The sequence below is a fragment of the Budorcas taxicolor genome, chromosome 13 (assembly GCF_023091745.1).
Source record: "Budorcas taxicolor isolate Tak-1 chromosome 13, Takin1.1, whole genome shotgun sequence".
NCBI classification, from domain to species: Eukaryota; Metazoa; Chordata; class Mammalia; order Artiodactyla; family Bovidae; genus Budorcas; species Budorcas taxicolor.
Window position 1 is genome coordinate 10,135,394 of NC_068922.1, and position 25,002 is coordinate 10,160,395.

The following is a 25,002-nucleotide window of genomic DNA, read 5'->3' on the forward strand; positions in this document are numbered from 1 at the left end:
TAGCTCCTTCCAAGACTTTCCTCTGTTTCCCTCCATCCCTCCGTCCCTCTCTTTCATGCTTCCAGGCTCACAATACCAAGAAGCAACAGAACAGATTAATGAAATCAATCACACAGGTGAACCGACCATCAGGGCCACCATCCAAATCAGAGGGCTTGATTTTCTAAATCCAAATGAAATCACCTCACACATTTCTTAAGGTTGAAGTTGCTATAGAGACGGAACGTTGCTGAAGTTGAGCCTGAGAGTGTCAGAGGGTCAGACTCACTGCTTCATCCTCTGAGCCCAGAGAAAGGAGGCAAGCCACTGGAAGAGTCTGGCAGGATGATCTCACTGGGCAGTGTAATAAAAGCTGAAGGGGCAGGACTGCTTTATAACACTTTTGATTAAATTCAGTCGTGCTAAACAGACTGAGGCACTTTTATAAGCAAAGGCATTGATGAGTAAGAACTGCCTTTTCTGAATTTAGCTTCTAAAAAAAAAAAAAAATCCTGTCTTGGATTTTCTAAGCCACTATATTGAAGCAAATTCCCATCACACCTATCGTGGCATGTGATCCTCACAAGATCCTGCCCTTTTTTCTGTCTTGCACCAATAAATGATTCGTCCACACCAAGAATTTGTCAGAGGACAAAGGGGAAATAGCTCGAGTTATCTGTGGGACTGTTTGTGGTGATAGAATTTACAAGTCAATGCCCTGTTCCCTGCTACAAGTTGCCTGTGAGACCCAGTCTGTTTTTTAAACTGTTTCTTTAGGTCAATTTCATTTTGTTAAGGTCTTTATTTTCAGCCATCAGTAATGGTTGCAATGGAAGAGACCAGTTTTACAGCTGATTTAATTTGGTTATTTGAAGCAATAGGCCTCTACCTTGGCTCATACTGAAATCATCTAGAGAGTTTTAAAAGAAATACTGATGCCTGGGTCGCACTTCCAGAGGTTCTGATTTAATTGGTCTGGGGTACGTCTTGGGCATGGGGAGTTTTTAAATCTCTCCAGGTGGTTTTAATGTGCAGTCAAGGTTAAAATCCACTGGCATAGAGAAACAGCAATGGTTCTTGAATTTAGCACACCTGAGACATGCCTAGCAGGCTTGATAAAACACAGACTGCAACACTGCATCCCAGAGTTTCTGATTCAATGGTGCAGGCGAGGCCCCAGTTCTAACTAGTTCCTCGGCAGTGTTGCTACTCTGGCCTGATTACCACCATTTGAGAACCACTTATAACATCAGTGCAAACACTTTTCCCATCACGTTGATCTGGCTCCGATGAGATGCCTCAAGAAGCCAACACCCAATAAGACAACATCCAGTGGAAAGAGAATCTTTCTGTTGCTTAGACCCCAAAGTTCTTAGTTCTGAGCCTCATTCTTACGTATTTCAAGAGAGTACCAGACTTTGGCAATGAGCCTGGAACTAGGTCTAGACCAAGTGGAACTGGGTCTAGTTTCAACTGTAGTTTCTGGTGTCACTTCTCTCATTTAAGTGTCCTGCTAACCCCTGGGAGGCACTTGACTGACTCCACCTGTTCTCCAGGTTCATGGCGAGGGCTAGCTCTAACTCAAGACCCAGGCGGAAAGCCCCTCTAGACTCTACAACCTTGTAGCTTGAGTGTGTGTGTGGGACCATCTACGAAATTACTGTGTCTCTGGGGCCCAAGCTAAACTAAGTCACTTCAGTCGTGTCCGACTCTGTGCGACCCCATAGACGGCAGCCCACCAGGCTCCCCTGTCCCTGGGATTCTCCAGGCAAGAACACTGGAGTGGGTTGCCATTTCCTTCTCCATGAAAATATTCCATAAATGAATTTCAATAACTCTTAAACATTCCTCTGGGGCCCAAGAAGAGGGCAATTCTAGAACCTGTCAGACCGGCAAGAGCATCACCAAGTAGAGAGAATCCCCTGGGCTGCCCAGATCTGCCGGTGCAGTGGAAGAAGCAGGATGAGCCATGGTCCCCACTGATCATGTTCAAGATGCTCTGCAAAGCATCCAGAAGCAGGTCTGATGCTTTAGGTTCCCCAGGAATAAACTCTAAGAGATCTCAGACAACTGGGAGTGGCAGAGGCCCCAGTGAGGAATCCCTGCCTTCCTATATATTCCTTGTTACTTTGGACATTTCAAACAATTGATTTATAAAAATCTAAAGGATATGATTTTTAACTTTGCTTTTTCCCCGAGCTGAGGAAGGTAGCCCTGCCAGCTGCATGTACATGAGACAAGAGCAGGCCTTCCATTAACATTCTTTTTCCTGAACGATAACCATAAAACACTTGCAAACCATACCTGTGAAATCTCATTGACCTACTTAGAAAGGCAAGGTAGATGATTTATCTGATGCAAATCCTGTTGTACATTTAGAAAAGAAAGCAAAGGCACAGAGATCACAAGATTTAGTGCTAGAGCTCAGGCAGAAGTTCCTGGTTCCACTCCAGGCTGAGAGGGAGAGGAGTTGAGGGGAGGGATCTCAAGGGACTACCTTGGAGGCCAGAGAGAGGCAGACGCGTGAAGCCCTTTCCCCATGCTAGCCTGAGACCTCTCTTTAGGCCTGTGTATACACCATGCTGGGGCTTTCCTGATAGCTCAGTTGGTAAAGAATCCACCTGCAATGCAGGAGACCCTGGTTTGATTCCTGGGTCAGGAAGATCTCCTGGAGAAGGGATAGTCTTCCCACTCCAGTATTCTTGGGCTTCCCTGGTGGCTCAGCTGGTAAAGAATCCGCCTGCAATGCGGGAGACCTGGGTTTGATTGCTGGGTTGGGAAGATACCCTGGAGAAGGGAAAGCCTACCCACTCCAGTATTCCGGCCTGGAGAATTCCATGGACTATAAAGTCCATGGGGTCGCAAAGAGTCGGACATGACTGAGCGACTTTCACTTCACTTTTCACTTTCATACTCCATGCTTCTGTCTAAGATGTATTTCAAAAATTTTTGATGGAACATCAAACACCCCATACTTACAAACTGTATGTCACCTCCCCAGAGGCTGTGTTCTGAAGACAGGGGGTATTGAAGGAACACCTCCAAGACAGTGTCCCATGGGCCCGATTTCATTTCAAAGAGCTGATGATTCAAACGTCAGTATGCATTAGATTCCCCTGCAGGTTTGTTAGAACCCAGGCTGCCAGGTCTTATCCGCCAGGTTTCTGATTCAGAAGGGCTAGGGTAGAGCCTAGGAATTTGCATTTCTAACAAAAGCCCAGGCGACCCTGCTGCTGCTGCTGCTGTGGGTCTGGGGACCACTCTGAAAACCACTACAACAAGACAGGGTTCCTTAGCCCTAGCTGTGTATCTGAATCACCCAAGAGTCTTTTAACAACTGTAAATACCAGGGTCACCCAGACCAACTAAATCAGCCTTTCTGCAGGTGAAGTCTGAATATTTATCTTTTTAAAGTGGTACCCAGGAGCAGCCAAGGTTGAGAACCTCTGCTTTAAGGAAAACCCTCTGTAGAAGGATGAGGTATCCAAACCCTAGGTCAGCAGGTCTCAAAATGCAGTCCTGAATCCTCAGTATCACCATCAGCATCACCTCGCACCTTGTTAGCATAACAGATGCTTAGATCCTTAGACCTACAGAATCAGAAACCCTGAAAGCAGGGCCCAGAGAGCTGTTCTAACAAACTCTAGGGAAACCTGGGCTTCTCAGGTGGCTCAGTAGTGAAGAATCCACCTACCAGTGCAGGAAATACGGGTTCAATCCCTGGGTCAGGAAGGTGCCCTGGAGGAGGAAATGGCAACCCCTCCAGGATTCTTGCTTAGGAAGTTCCATGAACAGAGGAGACTGGCAGGCTCCAGTCCACGGGGTTGCAAAAGAGTTGGGCACTACATAGTGAATAAAAACAACAACAACCAGGGAAATCTGGGGTTTGGTAAAGTGTGAGAAACTACTACTCTAAGTCCTTGGCATCCCACACCAGACGACCCCCTAGAAGGTGGACTAGAGAGCAGCAACTGAGGCAGGGCCCACAGCCGGCCACAGGCACCGGCTGCTCAGAGAGTGGCTGGGCTGGGAGGGACAAGAAAGGGGACCATTTATCAGGCTGTCAGTGAGGTGCCCTGGCACACTGCTACCATCCTTTCAGGGACATCTGGCTTCTAAGTTCTGCAAGCGACTTTGCAATGGGGCTCACCCTTGAACACACAGATGCAGGTCTAGCTTCAGGCAAAATTGGGAGGGAGCTAAAACCAAGCCTGATCTTCCCTCTCTGCCTTTCCTGACCCCTCCCATGTTTCATCCACTGCCACTAATTCTCCAAGGAGGTTTCTGCCATGGCCTTTGCCGCTCTTAAGTGACAGCTCAAAGTGACTAATTATACTTGAAAGTGTCATGACCTTTCAAGGGTATACTCATTCCAACAAGGACAATGGGATGAACTAGGCTAAACACTTCAAAGATGTAGCGCTGGGTTCTTGACTCCTCTCCCTAGTAGGGAATAGATCACCTCCCTCAGATGTTTACCGCCTGAGTTCATCTCTGTCTGTCCCCTCTTGCCTTCTGTACCCTAAATCTAAGCCGTATGGTACACTAGTGGACGCTGCTTTGTGGCTCTGGAATCCAGGCTTGCCTTGTGATTTCCTTCAGCTATTGGGATGTTTGAAACCATGATGCAGAGACTTGAATAGCTCTTTAGCATTTGGGCTTGCTTTCTTGCTGAGACCATCATGTAAACGAGTCCCAAGCTGGTGCTTTCCCTACGTGGAGGGGGACCAATGCACTCTGGCTGTGAGTGAGCCGTCCTAAATCACCCCGTCAGCTAATTTATCAAATGACCACAAAAGAGCACACCCAGAGAAGTCAACCTGGTCCAGACAGAAGAACCACCCAAGTGAGCCCCAAAATGGGGGACTAAAGAAACTGCTGTTCTTCAGAACCACTAATATTTGGGTTGCTTTGTACGCAGCAAAAGCTAAAAACGGACACACCCGGTTACACTAAAATTGTCTTCACTGCATCTAAAGATTACCTGAAAAGAGAAATCATCTCAGAAGTGCGTCCGCTTCTGTAGTGCCTTCCCTGACCATCGCCCCCAATATACCCTCCATTGCTAAGTTGCTGACCCCTTGTATGTTTTCCTGTAGGATACGTGTCTGTGTCTGCCTAATGCTTACCACTATAATTTCCACTTCTGCTTCTCTGCCTGCCCTTGACCCTTGATCTTAGAGCCAGCAACTCTGTCCCAGTTGCCTTTGTATTTCAAGCTCCTAATGCATTTCTTTGCATTATGCTGGACTGAACAAAATGGGATACTTGATTAAGCTGGAGTGAGGGGGAGAAAGTTGTCAGCAACGGTTTGCTTTTCTCACAGGCTGAAGCATCAAACCTTCCCACAGGACAATCCACACCCATCAAGCTTCCAAACTGATGTTTATCTGGCTCAGGACCCTTCAGAACATGAAAGTCCTTGTCTTGTGAGCCAGGGACTACCTGCCTCCTTAACTTCATGAGAGTTTATATGAAAAAAAAAAAAAAAAGTTGTATTCAAATATCCCAAAGACTTCTAGTTTGCATTATTTTCCTCATTTTACCACCCATGATGGGATAGGAAGAGATTCTATTAACCCATAATAACAGCACATATCCAAGATGACTAATTCACTCCTTTCTCCAAACACCTGTTTCCCTCAGTCATAGGGGAAATCTGGAAATAACTAATGATAAAAAACAAAAACAAAACTTGCTTATCCAGGTGACATTAGGGCCCAATGTTATGCTCTGAGCTATATATGCATCACTTTGCCCATTCCTTACAACTTTTTTTTTTTAAACTTTTGGGTCACACCCCACAGCATGTGAAGTCTTAGTTCCCCGGCCAGGGACTGAACCTGCACCCCCGGAACCCCATTGGAAAGTGGAGTCTTAAGCACTAGACCACTGAGGAAGTCCTCCATTCCTTACAACTCTTGAACTTATTATGATATCCATTTAACAGATGAAGGTTCGAGGCTCAGAGATGACAAGATTGATGCCCAGGTAGACGACCCAGATTTTTCTGATTCCAAAATGCTGCTGTGAACATCACAGTGATGCTGAAATGCATGCCATCTATGCTGCATAGCTACCGTTCTGATGCCTCGTTTCTCTCACCCACCCATGGAGCGGACTCACTTTGTAGAGGAGAAACCATCTCAGGAGTGTTGCTTTGCTAAAGGCCCCCCCAACAAAGGAAGGTAACAGTCCCTGATCGGGCAAGCTTGCATCCTGGTGTGGCCTGTTATGAAGATGGGCTGCCTGAAGTGGCCTTGGCAAGGCTGCCACCTGAGTACATCGTTAGCAGAAAGGGTCGACGGGCGGTGGCAGGCAGGCAGACAGGGACAGCAAAGAAGAAGATTAAAATAATTACAGCTCTAATTGAGCAGAGGAGATTTTAATCTCCTCTGCTCAAGAGGAGATTAAAAGGAGAAAGCCATATTGAAGAAGGCACTCGCTGTCCGCCCTGGGCCGTATTCCATCTGCCGCTGTAGCCGGACCGCCTTCCCTCCCTCCTGGCCCTCATTCAGTCCAGCAGCCACCACCGCAGAGCCCCAGCCACAGCCCCGAGGAAAGGCATTCTTCGTGGAAGGCATCAGGTCAGATCCCAATGGAGAGCTGCTTCCACAAACAGCAGAGAGGAAGCAGCTCCGAGGAGTAGCCAGTGGCCTCCCGTTGGCAGCCCCCTGGCTTCGGGTTGCCAACAGCGCATGGATAGCAGAGAAGGAGGTGCCAGGACTCAGGGCAGCCCAGGGCAGGGGACTGGAGCAGCAAAGACAAGCCTGGGCCTTGTCTTCCGAAAACCAGCAGACGCAGCCCGGACTCCAAGAGCATCAGCCCCGGTCTCAGCTCAGCATCCTTCCTGCTCAGCTCCTTCTGGCTTCCCGTCGTGTGGGAGCAGGGCCAGGGAGCTGTTTTGCCTCATGCCTGGCACTCTTCCGGGGGCACTGGAGAAGACAGGCAAGAGCAGGGACTGGGGCCAGGAAGGAAATGAGAGGGCACATTAGGAGTGAGCGGCGGCGGCAGCCCCAGCATTTGCCAAGTCCATCTGTTTGCAGAAGACCCGAGAAGGTCAAGAGCACCAGATGGGAGCACGGAGCAGGAAAAACCTTCCGGCTGCCTTTCCCACATGGATAGCAGGCAGTCTCACCTAGAGGAAGGCGAGTTATATGGAATCCTCACACATGACATCTGGGCTCACTTCTTACTTGTGATGTGATGCAAAAGAGGACCAGAAACCTCAAGGCTCACCTTCTGTTACAGAAACTGCAGCAGGAATCTGTACAGGGCTCAAAAGAGCGAATAGCGGGTCGGGAGGTCAGGGGAGGGTGATCATTCACCCCCTCCGAGGACCATGGAAACTGAGGAAAACCAAAATACTCCTCTCTCCTCACTGCCAAGGTTAAGCCAGTGCTTCTGAAATGGAAATGTTCATGCCAATCAAGTGGATCTTAAAATGTGGATTATGACTCAGATGGTCTGGGGCGGGGCCTGAGATTCCGCATTTCAACCAGTCCTCAGGCGATGCTGACCCTGCTGGCCCATGGATCACTGAGTAGCAAAAATCCAGGCTTTTTTAGGGACTCCCCTGGTGGTTCAGTCAGTAAAGGATCTGCCTGCAATTTAGGAGACCCGGGTTCAATCCCTGGGTTGGGAAAATCCCCCCTGGAAAAGGAAACGGTAACCCACTCCAGTATTCTTGCCTGGGAAATCCCAAGGACAGAGGAGCCTGGTGAGCTACAGCCCGCAGGGTTGCAAGCGTCAGACATGACTTAGTAACTAAACAACCACTAACACTGGTGGTCCAGTGGATTAGACGTGTGCTCCTAATGCAGAGGGAATCAGTTTGATCCCTGGTGGGGGAACTAAGATCCCACACACTGCAAGGCACAACCTAATAAAGTTTTGGTTTTTTAATCTAAACTATTTTAGAAACAGACACCTTGGTAGGATCAAAGCATTCTTTTTTGTAAAAAAAAAAAAAAAATATATATATATATATATATATATATATATATATATATATAACTAATGTGATGAAAATTCTGCTGGCTTTAAAGATGGAATGGGGCTATGAGCCAAGGAATGTCGGTGGGATCTAAAACCTCAAAAAGCAAAACACTTCACTAATGCTGGCTTGGGACTGGAGATCACAGCTGGACATACGGCTACAGTGACCCTCCTGTCTCTTTCTCGCTTCTTTCCCATCGACTGAACCGAGGGAGGATAGCTGCCCCTATAGAGCAGAGGCACTGGGGCTTGTCCAAAGGCGCAGCAGAAGAAAATGCAAACCACAGAGCTGGCCTGGCAGAAGCAGATCCTGTTTGGTCTGCTATATCCGTCAGGATAGGCAAGGTGATGCTGCAGTAACAAACAACCCACAGTCTCAGTGGCTTAAGGAACAGATGTGGCTTTATCCCTCACATGAAACCTGCTGTGGATATGGGTAACTCTGGGAAATTTCAGAATCTCAAGTTGGCTTCTACCTTCTGGCACTGCCACATCAACCTGAGATCCTGTGCTTTCCATGACATGGGGGAGTGGGCTGGGAGCCAAGCACCGGCTGTGGAATGCTTCCATCTAGAAGTGATATGCTCACATTTCTTTGGCCAAAGCAAGTCACAGAGGGAAGAGCAGATGAGGAAGAGGAAGAGAGAAGAATGAGCAGACTTGCATCTGGTGGGGGCCTGGAGGAGAGGTTCCCAGCTTGCAGTCCTCCATAACAGTTTGTTATGAGGATGAATCATAATTTTTTTTAATATTTATTTTACTTATTTGTTTGGCTGCATCGTGTGTTAGCTTCAGCATGTGGGATCTAGTTCCCTGACCAGGGATCGAACCCAGGCCCCCTGCATTTGGAGTGTGGAGTCTTAGCCATTGGACCACCAGGGAAGTCCCAAATCATGGTTTTATAAGAGGTACTTTTTATAAACTGATTTGTATTTTTACATTTTGCATGTTCTAATGTAATAGTCTCCTCTTGGGTGACCTAGGATAGCTTTTGTATTTGGGGTTTCTCACGTGCTTTTTTACTAGATTTTTAAAAAACTGTTTATTTGGGGGCTTTTTTGGTTATGCCAGGTGGCATGTGGGGTGCTAGATACCCAGTCAGGGATCGAACCCATGCTCCCTGCAGTGGAAGCACAGAGCCTTAACCGCTGGACTGCCAGAGAAGTGCTTTCTCATACGCTTTTATGTTCTAATCAGAGGTGTCCAGGCCAAGAAACCAGGAAACCTGATTTTTGCTTCCAGCTCATCCTCTTCTCATTCGATGATATTAGATGACTGATTTATCTTGTTTTTTTTTTCTTTTTCTGTAAAACTGTACTAAATTGAAACCAGGGTTGTTATAAGGACCCAGTGATATAACAGATGGGATGTTAAGACTGAAAATGTGCCAGGCTTTTGCTACACGCATAAGTCTGTCACAAGACATCTCTTTGGTCTTTTTCTCACCCTTTATATGAGAACACTAGACTGTCCTCAATTATTTTAAAAATAATTCTGGATTTCCCAGGGATTAGCTCCTGAATCTTCTACAGTCTTTAGGCTTCAGCCCTGCCATCTTTTCCCTCTCTCCTTCCAGCTCAGGGAAGATGGATTGCAGCTCGGAGGCTGACTGCAGCAGACTGTGCTCATAACCCTGCCACAGCTGAAACTTTGATAGCTTATTTTAGTTCCTTTAAAAATGCCCAGGGTTGAAAAAAATAGCAAAATGTCTTGTTTCCAAGCCTTAATTTGATAAAGGATATTTCATAACAAAGCAAAACCATACCCAAGAGCCATCCACCATCATCCGTGATGGTAAAAGGATAAATGATTTCTCTTTGAGATGGGAACTCCTCAGAAAAACTCTAATAAAAGCATGAAAGCATGAAGTTTTATTGAGGGAAATTAAAGTATACCCAAAGAGATGAGTTTGTAAGACAGTATTGTGTAGATATAAATTCTAGCTTTCTCTATAGATTTAATGCAATACCAAACAATATCCCAACTGTGGTTTGTGTCAAAACTTAGAAACTGATTTAAAAATTATAAACAAATGAAAGAGCAAAGACAACAAAACGGTCTTGAACAAGAAGAATAAAGTTGGATGATTTACTTTCCCAGATAAAAAATATATATATATTTGGAGCATACGGTAAATTAGTAAACAAGAATAGTTAACTGGAGGGATGGGGCATAACAGATGTGGGAAGCTGACTCCCATGCATAAATGGGCACTTGATTCATGACAAAATTTGCAGAACAGAGCAGTGAGAAAAGAATGGATTTATCATTAAATGGAACTGGATCAACTGAATATCCACATGGAAGAAAATGAGGTCTTTAGACAAAGTATTAAAATCCATATGGAAATAGTGAAAATGATGTTATTATTGTTTAGTCGCTAAGTCATGTCTAACTCTTTTTGCGATCCCATGGGCTATATATCCTGCCAGGCTCCTCCATGCATGGGATTTCACAGGCAAGAATACTGGAATGGGTTGCCATTTCCTTCTCCAGGGAATATTTCTGACCCAGTGATCAAACCAAAGTCTCCTGCATTGGCAGGCAGAATCTTTACCACTGAGCCACCCAAAACTGATGTATGAAATCAGTGTGCAAAAATCAATAAATGAATTGCACATAGATTGTTAATCCAAATCAGAAAAGTAATAAAGCTATTCAAAACCCATAAAAGAACATTTTCCTAACCTTAGACTAAGCCGTGATTGTTTTAAGAGTATACAAAACACACTAATCATAAGGGAAAAAATTGTTAAATTAAAATTAGCAACCTTGTTCATCAAAAGACTCCATTAAGAAAATGAAATAACATGTCACAGAGTGGAAGAAGATATTTTCAACACATTCAACCAAGAGGTTCATATTCAAGCTATGTAAAGAGCTCCAACAAATCATTAAGACAAAAAAATCAATAGAAAAATATCAGAGTAGTCAGTCAAGAAGAATCTCAATCAATTAGTTCAGCTCAGTTCAGTTGCTCAGTCATGTCCAACTCTTTGCGACCCCATGAATCGCAGCACACAAGGCCTCCCTGTCCATCGCCAACTCCCAGAGTTCACTAAGACTCACGTCCATCGAGTCCATGATGCCATCCAGCCATCTCATCCTCTGTCATCCCCTTCTCCTCCTGCCCCCAATCCCTCCCAGCATCAGAGTCTTTTCCAGTGAGTCAATTCTTTGCATGAGGTGGCCAGACTACTGGAGTTTCAGCTTTAGCATCATTCCTTCCAAAGAAATCCCAGGGCTGATCTCCTTCAGAATGGACTGGTTGGATCTCCTTGCAGTCCAAGGGACTCTCAAGAGTCTTCTCCAACTCCACAGTTCAAAAGCATCAATTCTTCAGCACTCAGCTTTCTTCACAGTCCAACTCTCACATCCATACATGACCACTGGAAAAGCCATAGCCTTGACTAGACGGACCTTAGTTGGCAAAGTAATGTCTCTGCTTTTCAATGTGCTTTCTAGGTTGGTCATAACTTTTCTTCCAAAGAGTAAGCGTCTTTTAATTTCATGGCTGCAGTCACCATCTGCAGTGATTTTGGAGCCCAAAAAATTAAGTCTGCCACTGTTTCCACTGTTTTCCCATCTATTTCCCATGAAGTGATGGGACCGGATGCCATGATCTTCGTTTTCTGAATGTTGAGCTTTAAGCCAACATTTTCGCTCTCCTCTTTCACTTTCATCAAGAGGTTTTTGAGTTCCTCATCACTTTCTACCATAAGGGTGGTGTCATTTGCATATCTGAGGTTATTGCAAAAGCAAACACCATATTCAATCTCACTAATCAACAAGAATCAGCAAATTCTAGGAATCAGCAAACTAAAATGGACTGGAATGTGTGAATTTAACTCAGATGACCATCATATCTCCTACTGTGGGCAGGAATCCCTCAGAAGAAATGGAGTAGCCATCATGGTCAACAAAAGAGTCTGAAATGCAGTACTTGGATGCAGTCTCAAAAAAGACAGAATGATCTCTGTTCCTCTCCAAGGCAAACCATTCAATATCACAGTAATTCAAATCTATGCCTCAACCAGTAACGCTGGAGAAGCGTGAGTTGAACGGTTTTATGAAGACCTACAAGACCTTTTAGAACTAACACCCAAAAAAGATGTCCTTTTCATTATAGGGGACTGGAATGCAAAAGTAGGAAGTCAAGAAACACCTGGAGTAACAGGCAAATTTGGCCTTGGAATGTGGAATGAACCAGGGCAAAGACTAATAGAGTTTTGCCAAGAAAATGCACTGGTCATAGCAAACACCCTCTTCCAAAAACACAAGACAAGACTCTCCACATGGACAACACCAGGTGGTCAACACCGATTTCAGATTGATTATATTCTTTGCAGCCAAAGATGGAGAAGCTCTATAGAGTCAACAAAAACAAGACCAGGAGCTGACTGTGGCTCAGATCATGAACTCCTTATTGCCAAATTCAGACTTAAATTGAAGAAAGTAGGGAAAACCGCTAGACCATTCAGGTATGACCTAAATCAAATCCCTTATAATTATACAGTGGAAGTGAGAAATAGGTTTAAGGGCCTAGGTCTGATAGACAGAGTGCCTGATGAACTATGGAATGAGGTTCATGATATTGTATGGGAGACAGGGATCAAGACCATTCCCATGGAAAAGAAATGCAAAAAAGCAAAATGGATATCTGGGGAGGCCTTGCAAATAGCTGTGAAAAGAAGAGAGGCAAAAAGCAAAGGAGAAAAGGAAAAATATAAGCATCTGAATGCAGAATTCCAAAGAATAGCAAGAAGAGATAAGAAAGCCTTCCTCAGTGATCAATGCAAAGAAATAGAGGAAAATAACAGAATGGGAAAGACTAGAGATCTCTTCAAGAAAATTAGAGATACCAAGGGAACATTTCATGCAAGGATGGGCTCAATAAAGGACAGAAATGGTATGGACCTAACAGAAGCAGAAGATATTAAGAAGAGGTGGCAAGAATACATGGAAGAACTGTACAAAAAAGATCTTCACAACCCAGATAATCACGATGGTGTGATCACTCATCTAGAGCCAGACATCCTGGAATGTGAAGTCAAGTGGGCCTTAGAAAGCATCACTACGAACAAAGCTAGTGGAGATGATGGAATTCCAGTTGAGCTGTTTCAAATCCTGAAAGATGATGCTGTGAAAGTGCTGCACTCAATATGCCAGCAAATTTGGAAAACTCAGCAGTGGCCACAGGACTGGAAAAGGTCAGTTTTCATCCCAATCCCAAAGAAAGGCAATGCCAAAGAATACTCAAACTACCGAACAATTGCACTCATCTCACATGCTAGTAAAGTAATGCTCAAAATTCTCCAAGCCACGCTTCAGCAATACGTGAACTGTGAACTCCCTGATGTTCAAGCTGGTTTTAGAAAAGGCAGAGGAACCAGAGATCAAATTGCCAACATCTGCTGGATCATCGAAAAAGCAAGAGAGTTCCAGAGAAACATCTATTTCTGCTTTATTGACTATGCCAATGCCTTTGACTGTGTGGATCACAATAAACTGTGGAAAATTCTGAAAGAGATGGGAATACCAGACCAGCTGACCTGCATCTTGAGAAACCTGTATGCAGGTCAGGAAGCAACAGTTAGAACTGGACATGGAACAACAGACTGGTTCCAAATAGGAAAAGGAGTACGTCAAGGTTGTCACCCTGCTTATTTAACTTCTATGCAGAGTACATCATGAGAAACGCTGGACTGGAAGAAACACAAGCTGGAATCAAGATTGCCAGGAGAAATATCAAAACCTCAGATATGCAGATGACACCACCCTTATGGCAGAAAATGACGAAGAGCTAAAAAGCCTCTTGATGAAAGTGAAAGAGGAGAGCAAAAAAGTTGACTTAAAGCTCAACATTCAGAAAACAAATATCATGGCATCCGGTCCCATCACTTCGTGGGATGGGGAAACAGTGGAAACAGTGTCAGACTTTATTTTTGGGGGGCTCCAAAATCACTGCAGATGGTGACTGCAGCCAGGAAATTAAAAGACGCTTACTCCTTGGAAGAAAAGTTATGACCAACCTAGATAGTATATTCAAAAACAGAGACATTACTTTGTCGACTAAGGTCCGTCTAGTCAAGGCTATGGTTTTTCCAGTGGTCATGTATGGATGTGAGAGTTGGACTGTGAAGAAGGCTGAGCACTGAAGAATTGATGCTTTTGAACTGTGGTGTTGGAAAAGACTCTTGAGAGTCCCTTGGACTGCAAGGAGATCCAACCAGTCCATTCTGAAGGAGATCAGCCCTGGGATTTCTTTGGAGGGAATGATGCTAAAGCTGAAGCTCCAGTACTTTGGCCAACTCATGCAAAGAGTTGACTCACTGGAAAAGACTCTGATGCTGGGAGGGATTGGGGGCAGGAGGAGAAGGGGACGACCCAGGATGAGATGGCTGGATGGCATCATGGACTCGATAGACTTGAGTCTGAGTGAACTCCAGGAGATGGTGATGAACAGTGAGGCCTGGCATGCTGCGATTCATGGGGTCGCAAAGAGTCGGACATGATTGAGCAACTGAACTGAACTGAATCAGCAAGACATAGCAAACTGAAACCACTAAATGATACCACTACACACACTCTAGTATGGTTAAAATTTTGAAGATTGAAAATACCAAATGTTCAGAAAAATATGTAGAAATCAGTATCAGAGACAGTGCAAACTGGTGCCCTCACTTTGGAAGACCAATTAAAAGCATTTGTAAAGTGGAACATATATCTACACCATGACCAAGATGTTGGTGTTTCTGTGAGTGCTGAGGAAGCAACATGCACACAAGCATGACTCCCATGTTCTCAGGTCCTGAGTCTCACAGAAGCACACTGAGAGGAATCAGGATCAGGGATGATAAATCTGCTAGATCCATTCTTGTCATTGCCAGCAGGTTCCTTCTGCCTATAATCTTAATAGATGGCAGTCACAAATAGGAGCCTCTTGATACTATTTTTGAGGATAATAATGCTTCCAACATTTGGAGCACCATTTCCCTAAGTACTCCAAACGCCCCCCACTGTGTGCTTCGTGAGCATTCACAGCACTCGGCACTTCAGGTACCTCACCAATGAGTAAGCACTTCAGAGAAGCCAACTTAGGGCAAAAATGATCAGGATTGTTGAACACAAACACTACGTCCTCCTGGAACACTTGTCAAACATGGTCCCACAAGCAAACAAAAATGTGCTTTCAAACACTCAGCAAAATGAGTTCAACAGCAGACTTCAGTCTAATTTCATCATTAAGAAGTCAACCAAAATAGTGCTCTAGAGAGGAGAGCCATCACGCTCCATTTCCACCACTCTCGGCGGCCTTGTAGTTCCTCCTCTGGGCTCCTGCTGAGGCCTTCCAGTTCGCCCCAACACCAGAGCTATCCAATAGGACTCTTAGTGACGTTGGCAATATTCGATGTCTGTATATTCCAATATGGCAACCATGAGGATTGGAGACAAGATGGCAAAGTAGAAGGACCTTGAGCCCACCTCCTCTCACAAACACACCAAAATCAAAGTAACTGCTGAACAACCATCAATAGAAAAACACAGGAACTACCAAAAAAAGATATTCCACATCAAAGACATAAAGAAGCAACCACAATATGGCAGCCATGAGTCCCACGTGACCAGTGACTGAAAAATCACTGAGACCCGTGACTGAGAAATTTTTAAAATTTAACTTTTAATTTAAATAGATACAAACAGTCATGGCTTCCACATCAGACAGCACAGCAGTGGCTCCCTCACAGCGTTCATAGGCAATGTCCCCAGCAAGACGACCCGTGTCAGCAACACAAATGACAAAATGCATGAAAGTGAGAGTTTGGGTTGAGAAAAGAGAGAGAGAGATGTGGCCTGGTACTCACAGATCACCTTTTCTTTTTTTCTTTAAGTTTGAAATCTGAATTATTTTTATAATGTTAAATCTGTTAGAAAAGAAATATTAAAAACAACATATCTTGGAATCAAACCAGCCCTTCCTGTGGTCCCGTACAGCCTGAGGGTCACCAAATTGCAGTCTCTGCACTAGTTAACTTCCTAGGAGTAGATAAAACTTTGCTCCAACTCTGATTCTAGAACACTTTCTAACACCACACAAAAAATAAACTCAAAATGGATTAAAGATCTAAACGTAAGACCAGAAACTATAAAACTCCTAGAGGAGAACTTAGGCAAAACACTCTCCAACATACATCACAGCAGGATCTTCTATGACCCACCTCCCAGAATACTGGAAATAAAAGCAAAAATAAACAAATGGGACCTAATTAAACTTAAAAGCTTCTGCACAACAAAGGAAACTATAAGCAAGGTGAAAAGACAGCCTTCAGGATGGGACAAAATAATAGCAAATGAAGCAACTGATAAACAACTAATCTCAAAAATATACAAGCAACTTATGCAGCTCAATTCCAGAAAAATAAATGACCCAATCAAAAAATGGGTCAAAGAACTAAATAGACATTTCTCCAAAGAAGACATACGGATGGCTAACAAACACATGAAAGATGCTCAACATCACTCATTGTCAGAGAAATGCAAATCAGACCACAATGAGGTACCATTTCAAAGCAGTCAGAATGGCTGTGATCCAAAAGTCTACAAGCAATAAATGCTGGAGAGGGTGTGGAGAAAAGGGAACCCTCTTACACTGTTGGTGGGAATGTAAACTAGTACAGCCACTACAGAGAACAGTGTGGAGATTCCTTAAAAAACTGGAAATAGAACTGCCTTATGACCCAGCAATCCCACTGCTGGGCATACACACTGAGGAAACCAGAATTGAAAGAGACATGTGTACCCCAATGTTCATCACAGCACTGTTTATAATAGCCAGGACATGGAAACAACCTAGATGCCCATCAGCAGATGAATGGATAAGAAAGCAGTGGTACATATACACAATGGAGTATTACTCAGCCACTAAAAAGAATACATTTGAATCAGTTCTAATGAGGTGGATGAAACTGGAGCCTATTATACAGAGTGAAGTAAGCCAGAAAGAAAAACACCAATACAGTATACTAACACATACATATGGAATTTAGAAAGATGGTAACGATAATCCTGTATGCAAGACAGCAAAAGAGACACAGATGGATAGAACAGTCTTTTGGACTCTGTGGGAGAGGGAGAGGGTGGGATGATTTGGGAGAATGGCACTGAAACATGTATAACATCATATAAGAAACGAATCGCCAATCCAGGTTCGATGCAGGGTGCAGGATGCTTGGAGCTGGTGCACTGAGATGACCCAGAGGGATGGTATGGGGAGGGAGGAGGGAGAGGGGTTCAGGATGGGGAACACATGTATACCTGTGGCAGATTCATGTTGACGTATGGCAAAACCAATACAATATCATAAAGTAATTAACCTTCAATTAAAATAAATAAATTTACATTAAAAAAAATCAGTCTCCATCACCTATAAATAAAGCCGAAACTCCCAACCTAATACTTGAGGACTTCCCTATTGTGGCCTCAACCGCTCCTCCCAGCTTTCCATGCACCTGACCATCTACTTGTGTTGGATCGATCTGGGGACAAGTTCTGCACTTCATCCTCCAGAATGGTTTTCCATGTCCCCTGACCCTTAAATAAAACTCATCTCTTCTCCTAGGAGGCTTACAGTCTACCTTGCCATAGAGCCAGGAGTCAGCCCTCTTGCCTTTTGGACCAGGTATTAGTCCCTGGAAGCTATCCTTGCACAGCTCTGGTGTGAGGGGTTTGCTTGGCCTGAAGCAGTTACTTCATGAGTGTTTGTCAAAGTCAGATGGATTGAACAGATATTCCTTCTTCCATCCTTTCACAGTATTTTTCTGAGCTCCCAGAGACATTGGTGCGTTCAGAACAAACAGGCAATTCAAGGAAAGACAACAAAGCTAACTTAAGACGGAGAAACTTGTTAGAGTTCTTGGTCTCAGTAGCACAATCCTTGGGTTTTCACAGCTCAAAGCAGTCAGAGGCTCAGAAGGATAGAAAGCACACCCTAACTCCTCCCAAAATATAAAATGACTCAGTTGATATGTAACTACCCCAGAAAAGGAATATAAGGATGGTTATTTTTCCAGAGTAAAGGAATAAAGAATAATTCCAGAGGGAATCTTATTCTTCTTGCTTCATAAACATTTTTCATGAAAATGTTATTTCTAGTTAAAAAGCAAACATGATTATGGAAGAAAGATAAAAGGAAAAGGAAATGGTAGAAGGAAAAAACAATTACTCATAATCTCATTCAGTTCAGTTGCTTAGTCGTGTCCGACTCTTTGCGACCCCATGGACTGCAGCACACCAGGCTTCCCTGTCCATCACCAACTCCCGGAGCTTGCTCAAACTCAGGTCCGTCGAGTCAGTGATGCCATCCAACCATCTCATCCTCTGTCATTCTTTTCTCCTCCTGCCTTCAATCTTTCCCAGCATCAGAGTCTTTTCCAATGAGTCATCTCTTCGCATCAGGTGGCCAAAGTACTGGAGTTTCAGCTTCAACATCAGTCCTCCCCATGAACACTCAGAACTGATTTCCTTTAGGATGGACTGGTTGGATCTCCTTGCAGTCCAAGGAACTCTCAAGAGTCTTCTCCAACACCACAGTTCAAAAACATCAATTCTTCAGCACTCAGCTTGCTTTATAGTCCAACTCTCACATCCATACATGACTGCTGGAAAAACCATAGCTTTGGCTGGACAGACCCATTATCCCGCAAATAGCAATAAAGAATCCATTAGGCTTTTCTATAGCTTTTTACTTTTTTCTGATATTCTATTTTTAAATCACTATAATAGGAAAACTTTTCTTATTATACAAATAAATCTTGTTTTTTATAATATAATCTTGCTTTTTTATAATTCCCTCCAGTGGATGTACTATGAACCATTCCTCCTTTGTTGGCCATTTAAATTACTTGCAAATTGCATTCCTAGAAATAAAGTTTAAGGGATATCATCATGCATACAACTTTTTCCATATTTAGAATTATTGACTTAGAAAATATTTTTAAAAATAGAATTCCTGAGGCAAAGAGTTTGAATATTTTAATGGTTTTTATGTATAGTGGTAAATGTACCACTTTCATGTGGAAACGTCAGATGTAGAAAACAAATTTAGGGAGAAGAGGGCCTTGAGCTGCGAACCAGCACTCCCTTCCTCAGGCTTCTTCACGACCTGCCTGCAGGCCAGCTCACTGCACTGTCCGGTGGAAGCACACCCCCAGGGCTCAGGCCAGTAGAGCTGTGACCCGCGAACTGGCAGACCTTCCTTTGCCAATCGCTTTTGACTTGTTAAAAATCTTGCCCCTATGACTAAGCCAGAATTTGGCCTCTAGTTATGGTTTCAAACAGAGTCACAAAATTCAAATCACAAAATCCATGTCTGAGGCTTGTTCTGTCTGCTTTAGTGGGAGGCATAGGAAGTCACACTAGATCAAGTCTCAGGAACAGAGGATGAAGCGCACGGAGGCTGTGGTGGGCGGATGCTCCCTTCCCCGCCACCTCTGCCTTCTGGTTTGTTCATCCTCTTCTCATTTCAACTGGTTTAGGAGGACAAGAGAGAGAGAAGTGATCTGGAGAAGCTACCTTTGTATGTTAATAGCCTCTTCAATAACCCTGAGAAATCAGGAAAGTATTCTTTCAAACTGGGAACCTAGGATTCTTTTTTTTTTTTTTTTTAAGACATTATTTATTTGTTTTTAATTTTTACTTTTGGCTGTCTCACACTGCATGGAGGATCTTAGTTTCTCAGTCAGGGATCAAACCCACGCCCCCTGCAGTGGAAGCATACAGTCTTAACTACCAGACCAACAGGGAATTCCTCTGGGATTCTTTTGAACCCATATTTATTCTCATCTTCCTATTAAAAAATGAGAGAGTTGGGCTCTTAGATTTAAGCTTTTGCCCAGGAGACTATGAGTATCTTTTCCTTGCCTTTTTCTAATTTTGTAAGCTCTGACCAACCTTTTTCTTTTTTTTTTTTTTGTATGCTATGGCCAAACTGTTCTTGACCAATTGATAGAAAAATGTTAGGGAGTCAGGGTCTTGTGACCTTGCCCTCTGAGTTTTCATGTGCCTTCTAAGTATTTGGCAATACAGATTTTCAGTCCTAGCGCCTTTAGAACCATGATCATCATTACTTTAATCCCTCAAAAGCCACTTTTGCTCCAAACTACTTTGCATGTGTGTGTTCTCAGACACTAGCAAGAGAGCTGTAAAGGAGCATTAAGAGAATTATTAAGCAAGAAAGGAGATCTGATGCACCACTTCCTCTGACAGCCACACCACACTGGATTGAAACAAAGCTTTCAAATTGTTCCCACCTGGTAGCCAGAGCTTGTTGTGAAAAGTCTGGAGTCTGCTGTGTCTAGACCCATTCTCCCCTTGGTACATTTGAAGGAGGTAGACCAGATGTTCATCCAACATTAAGAAAATGAACCTCCCCTTACCCTCCTCCTAAAAAAGAATGCAGCTTCAAAAGTATGAAAGGAAACATTTTGCTCTTGACATTTCCTTGGAAAACTTTCAAGAAGTATGCTGCTGACGCAAGATACAGCATGCTTGGGGCTGGTGCATGGTGATGAACCAGAGAGAAGTTATGGGGAGGGAGGTGGGAGGGGGGTTCATGTTTGGGAACGCGTGTACACGTGGTGGATTCATGTCAATGCTGGCAAAACCAATACAGTATTGTAAAGTAAAATAAAGTAAAAATAAAAATTTTAAAAAAAAAAGAAGTATGCTGCTGCTGCTTCTAAGTCACTTCAGTCGTGTCCGACTCTGTGTGACCCCATAGAAGGCAGCCCGCCAGGCTCCTCTGTCCCTGGGATTCTCCAGGCAAGAATACTGGAGTGGGTTGCCATTTCCTTCTCCATTCAAGAACTATAGACCTTATAGAAAGCATGTTAGCAGTTGATAAGTCAGAGGGCATCATCAGAAATGAAAACCAGAAATCCTAGCTTGTCTCTTTGAGACTGGCTCTGCATTTGAGAGCAGGTTCTGCATCCCAATAGACACTACCTCCTGCAGCCCACACAGGCACCAACATGCTTCTGGCCACTTTCTGATTAATCCCCTAAGAAAGGAGAACATGGCTCCTGAGAACACCTTCATCATCACCTTTCCTTTTGAAAGTGTTATCAAAGCAAAAAAACAAAGCTCCTTCTGGTTCATCACATGGAAGGTGACCCAGAACAAGAAAGAGGAACAATGTAATTCATGGGTTTGACTTTTGCAGGCACTCCTAAAAAGATCCAGCAATTCCTGTGTACCTTCCCTGGTGGCTCAGTGGGTAAAGCGTCTGCCTACGATGCGGGAGACCTGGGTTCGATCCCTGGGTCGGGAAGATCCCCTGGAGAAGGAAATGGCAACCCACTCCAGTACTCTTGCCTGGAAAATCCCATGGACTGAGAAGCCTGGTAGGCTACAGTCCATGGGGTCGCAAAGAGTCGGACACGACTGAGCGACTTTCCTTCCTTTCCTTTCCTTTCCTTCCTCACTCACTACTGCAAACCCAGCACTCTGCCCTGGGGAGGCTGGTCTCAATTCCTCTGCACACACCCTGCTATTCCAGCCAGAGTCCACACTGTTCCTTTCCCAGCTCCTGCTTAAATGGCTGGTTTGAGCCTACCATTTCCTCACCTTGGAGGCTCAGCCCATGCCCCACAATTTGTGGAGCCCCGTTCATCTTCCCCTGCTCTCAACATCTCTGCGTCCTATAGTTCTGTTTGTCCCAGGATTTGACCTTTGGCCATGCCCCCTCAGTTTCCCAGCCATGCTAGAAGAACTGTCAGGACAAGAATCAGATCCTAATTTACTATATTTTAATCTTCTGAAAACCTACAAAAAGTGAAGTTCATAAGAAAGGCTCAGTAAATGTTACTACTGGGTGGAGATGAAAACATAGAGGCAGAGGAGGTGAAAACATCTGCCCAGGAACTGGCAGCTAAATGACAGAGCCAGTGTGAAAATCTATATTCTCCAGCTCACAAGCCATTGGATTTTCCCCATATAAAGCAGAATTATTTTAAAAGTTCTCAAAATGCAATGAATCATCATAGTTGGTTTAAGCAGTTTGACTAAATGACAAAACTTAATAGCTATCTTTCATTGAATACTTGCTATAGACCCGCACTAAGCAAAATCCTTGCAGCCACTGCTCCCAAACTCTCTTTTTTTAAATCCTAGCTTTACTGTGGGGGTAACTGACAATTAAAAATTGTATACATTTAAGACACACAATGTGATTTTCAGACGTACATTTACGCTTTAAAATGTTTACCATAAGGTAATTAACATATCCAGGCTTCCCTGGTGGATCAGTGGTAAAGAAATCACCCGCCAATGCAGGAGATATGGGTTTGAACCCTGTGGGTCAGGAAGATCCCCTGGAGAAGGAAATGGAAACCCACTCCAGTATTCTTGCCTAGAATATTCCATGGACAAAGGAGCCTGGCAGGCTATAGTCCATGGGGTCGCAAGAGTCAGACACAAGTTAGCACCTAACCAACAATTAACATAACCATCACCTCACATAGTTATCATCTTTTTAGTAAAAAGAAATAAGAGCTACTCTCTTAGAACATTTCAAGTGTACAGTACAGTATCATTAGCTAAAGTCACCATGCTGTACTTTAAATCTCCAGGACTTATCCCTCCTCCATATCTCAATCTTTGTACCTTGTAGCCAACATCTCCCCATTTCTTCCACTCCATCCCTGGTGACCACCAGGATACCCTCTGCTTCTAAGAGTCTGACATTTTTAGTTTCCACATATAAGTGAGATCATGCAGTATCTTTCTTTCTCTGACTTATTTCACTCAGCAAAATGTTCTCCATGTTTCATTCATGTTATTGCAAATGATAAAATTTCCTTTTTTGAGGCCGAATAAAATTTCATTATTTATCTATATGCAGAGTACATCATGAGAAACGCTGGACTGGAAGAAACACAAGCTGGAATCAAGATTGCCGGGAGAAATATCAATAACCTCAGATATGCAGATGACACCACCCTTATGGCAGAAAGAGGAGCTAAAAAGCCTCTTGATGAAAGTAAAAGAGGAGAGTGAAAAAGTTGGCTTAAAGCTCAACATTCAGAAAATGAAGATCATGGCGTCCGGTCCCATCACTTCATGGGAAATAGATGGGGAAACAGTGGAAACAGTGTCAGACTTTATTTTTGGGGCTCCACAATCACTGCTGATGGTGACTGCAGCCAGGAAATTAAAAGACGCTCACTCCTTGGAAGAAAAGTTATGACCAATCTAGATAGCATATTCAAAAGCAGAGACATTACTTTGCCGACTAAGGTCCATCTAGTCAAGGCTATGGTGTTTCCTGTGGTCATGTATGGATGTGAGAGTTGGACTGTGAAGAAGGCTGAGCATTGAAGAATTGATGCTTTTGAACTGTGGTGTTGGAGAAGACTCTTGAGAGTCCCTTGGACTGCAAGGAGATCCAACCAGTCCGTTCTGAAGGAGATCAGCCCTGGGATTTCTTTGGAGGGAATGATGCTAAAGCTGAAGCTCCAGTACTTTGGCCACCTCATGAGAAGGGTTGACTCATTGGAAAAGACTCTGATGCTGGGAGGGATTGGGGGCAGGAGGAGAAGGGGACGACTGAGGATGAGATGGCTAGATGGCATCATGGACTCGATGGAGGTGAGTCTGAGTGAACTCCGGGAGATGGTGACGGACAGGGAGGCCTGGCGTGCTGTGATTCATGGGGTCGCAAAGAGTCGGACACGACTGAGTGACTGAACTGGAACTGGATCTATAAATAGATAAATAATAGTCTATCATAGATAGATAGATAATGAAATGTATGTGTCATGTATATCACTTTCTATATCATTGATCAGTGAACACTTTGTTTCCCTGTCTTGGCTATTGTGAATAAAGCTGTGATGAACATGGGAGCACAGATATTTCTTGAAGATACTGGTACTATTTCCTCTGGATATATTCCTAGAAGCAGAATTGCTGTATCAAATAGTAGTTCTATTTCTAATTTTTTGAGGAACCACCATCCTGTTTTCCATAATGGCTGCACCAATTTACATTCCCATCAACAGTGCAAAAGGGTTCCCTTTTCTCTACAACCTCATCAACACTTGTTATCTTTTGCCTTTTTGATAATAGCCATTCTAACAGGTACAAGGTGATATCTCATCATGGCTTTGATTTGCATTTCCCTGATTATTAGTGACACTGAGCACTTTTTCATATACCTGTTGGCCATTTATCTTAAGAACCAAAAATCTTAACTGCTCTAGGCATGACAAACTTAGCCTTCAGTTGTACTTGGGAGTGCCCTCATTTATAGAAAGGATGATATTCCCAAGAGTTGCAAATTCCTTCTGGGCTCAATTAGAGTCCACTTTATTATACTTCTTTTATAGACTACAAGAAAATAAGTTGAAACTTTTAGAAGACAATCAAGCTAAAGACGGGGCTTCTCTGGTGGCTCAGATGGTAAAGAATCTTCCTGCAATATAGGAGACCCAGGTTTGATCCTTGGGTTGGAAGGATCTCCTGGAGAAGGGAATGACTACACACTCCAGTATTCTTGCCTGGAGAACCCTATGGACTGAGGAGCCTGGTGGGTTATAGTCCATGGGGTCACAAAGAGTTAGACACAACGGAGCAACTAACACAATCTAAAGATAGAAACAAGATTAGAAGAAAGTATAGTATATCATAAATTCTTAATTGAAATAATGAATGAATGAGCAATGAGTGAATGAAGAAAGGATGCCTTACAGAAGGACCACTGATGAGGCCCCAAACTACACTGTTAAGCTTTTGTCTTCTCCTTTTTCCCAAGAAGGCATTGTGAACGAATTTTCCATGCTTTTTGTGAGCAGAACTGAGGAAAAGAGACATTTGGGTTAACAACGTATAGCTAGCTAAGTTGCTTCAGTCGTGTCCGACTCTGTGCGACCCCATAGACGGCAGCCCACCAGGCTCCCCCACCCCTGGGATTCTCCAGGCAAGAACACTGGAGTGGGTTGCCATTTTCTTCTCCAATGCATGAAAGTG